Source organism: Propithecus coquereli, unplaced genomic scaffold, assembly GCF_000956105.1.
Source record: "Propithecus coquereli isolate 6110/MARCELLA unplaced genomic scaffold, Pcoq_1.0 Scaffold244, whole genome shotgun sequence".
Classification (NCBI taxonomy): Eukaryota; Metazoa; Chordata; class Mammalia; order Primates; family Indriidae; genus Propithecus; species Propithecus coquereli.
This window is the reverse complement of record NW_012147997.1, coordinates 693,138-695,641: the sequence shown is the minus strand read 5'-3', so window position 1 is coordinate 695,641 and position 2,504 is coordinate 693,138. Positions and strand designations below refer to the sequence as shown.

The 2,504-nt window shown below is 41.6% G+C and overlaps 1 protein-coding gene across 1 annotated transcript in view; it reads left to right on the top strand.

Annotated features, from left to right (window-relative positions):
• COL19A1 (collagen, type XIX, alpha 1) overlaps window positions 1-2,504 on the top strand; it is a 383,175-nt gene that overhangs the window by 189,643 nt on the left and 191,028 nt on the right. The window lies entirely within an intron of this gene.

The window sequence follows — 2,504 nt, the reverse complement described above, 5'->3', positions numbered from 1 at the left end:
TTGTGACACTGTTCTTCAGCTCCTATCTTGCCTTTAAAATAAGAGTTTTTGTGCCCACTTTCCATGCAGAGTCAACTACTGTGCTTTTCAGAATCTTTATATACATGAATTTTGTTGAGAACTTTAATAACAGATACTCATCTTATTAAATATTGAATTCGGAGTCTGCTCCATTTGGTTTTTAATGCTTCATAGAGAGTGCTCTGTCCTTTGTTCCCAGCACTCAATAACCATTGATAGCAGCAACAGGGTGACATGAGGAGAAAAACTGCACTTACACAAAGCATTACTGATACGCTTCTCAGAGCCTATTACGATGCCATGGCCTTAACAACATTGAACTTTGTCACAGGAAGACATGAGTTACATGGGCCCACTTTGATGGCCATAAAAGTAGAAGCTTGATGAATGCAGTACTTCTGAATTGCCTTTTATCCCATGTGAGTTAGAGCACAGTTGTTACATATCCATCAAACTGATATAAAACTGAGCAGAAAGAACTATTACTTATCCCTTAAGCTTGAACTTGAAAAGTAAAAGCAACATTTATTAAGTGCCTACCATGTGCTGTTTTTACAACATATGATTCTCAGACCAACCCTTTAAGAAAACTGTTCCTTATACCTATTTTTTTGGAAAGTTTAAATAACTTACCCAAGATTATGCATCAGAGGCCATTCCACTCGTGACTCTCCTGAAATACACATCAGTGAAGTCTTGGCCGCCTCCTAAAATTAGGCATCCATGGGAAATGCTCCTTCATACTTGATATATACTTCAGTGATGGCGCTCAGTCACATCAACTTGTAATTGTTTGAATTATCCCCTCCCCTCCTTCCTGCCCATAGTTGATTGATCTAGGGATAGTCAGCTGACTCAACTGCCAATAAGTCCCTTCCCTAGAAATTGCAATTGGAATTAATTTGTTAGGCAGAAATCTTTACAATCTTTAATGTATTATTTTATGCCTACAAAATAATATATATAACATATATGAAGGCTATAAATCATAGTTATAACTGGAACACCAACATACTCAGAACTCAATGTGAGAACTAGGACACCATCCCCTCCTTAGGATCTGCCTGTGTGGGTCACCCTATCATCCGCCACTCCAGAGTTAACCATTTTCCTGCACATTGTGCTTAATGTTCCCTTCCATTTTAAAGAATTGTGTTTCACATTTACATATTTATAAGGAGCATATGGGTTAGTCTTACACATTTGTAGATATTCAATAATATTCGTTAAATAAATGGATACTCTGGGTCTTTATCAGCGATTTCTTTCTTCACGATTACTTTTTCTCTGCATAGTTTTGCGCAAGCAAGAAAACAGAAAAACTCCTTTTGATAAACTTCTCAGCTCATAGGAGCTAGGAGCATAACCTCTTAGCCAGTTACTTAAGTTACTGTGAATCAGCCTTGGTACCTCCCTTTCCCTGCCACCGCTTCTGGCGTATCCTCCATTCCTGCCCGGCAGCATGCTGTGCCACTCTGACCACTAGTCTTCATCTCCACTGTCACCACCCTGTCCCAGCCACCCTGCTCTCTTGCCTGGAAAAGCTGCCATGCCCCTTTTCTGCTTCTACTCTAGCTGACTACAATCTGTGTTCCACATTGTAGCGAAAGTAGATTGTTTTCTTTTTTTTTTCCTTGTAAACATAGTCACATCATGTCCTTTTCCTGCCTAAAACACTTCAGTGGCTTCCCATTGCACTAACAATGAAACCCGTCTTCCTCACCATGGCCTGCAATTCTCTATGAGCCATGACCACTGGCTGACCTTGACTTAACCCCTACTGCTTACCTGCATGCTCAGGACACTTGTTTCACCTTGGTGACTTTTGTGCTTGCTGTTCCCTCTACCCCAACACTGTCCCCCAGCCATGCATGACTGGATCCTTCTGAAATGACAAGTGGCATCAACACCCAGAGGCCATTTCTGACCACCCCACCTGAAGAAGCAGCTAGCTCTCTCCCTTCACTTTTATCACATTCAGCCTGTTGACCTGTTTATTGTCAGTGGAACTCCTATTATAATGTGTCCATGAGGACAGGAACCTTGATGTTGTTAAGGAAAAATTATTCTCACACTTGTTTTTAAAAAGTAGTAAGGAAGGCATTTTGCTTATGACTATTGCAAGAGGAGAACTGCATTAAGGGAGAGAGATCTGGCTTAACTCTGTATACAACAAGAACAAGTGGGGATTTATAGCCAATGAGCAGAGTGGCGAGGGGGTCAGTGGATAGAAAATTACTAAGAGGGGACATCAAGGGCAGGGGGATTCTTGCTAAACTGATCTAAGAGGATTCTTGCTAAAGATAGTCCAGGGACTTAGACATCAAAGGTAGAGGGTGAAGAAAAAACACCAAGGGGAGGGGACTCTATATAAACTGCCTTAGCAAGATTCTTACTGTAACTGGGCTGGTCAGGCCAAAGGCGGGAAGGGGGCCAAGGTCCAGACCTAGTTGAGAAGAGTGCTCCAAGGAGCCTGACTTAAG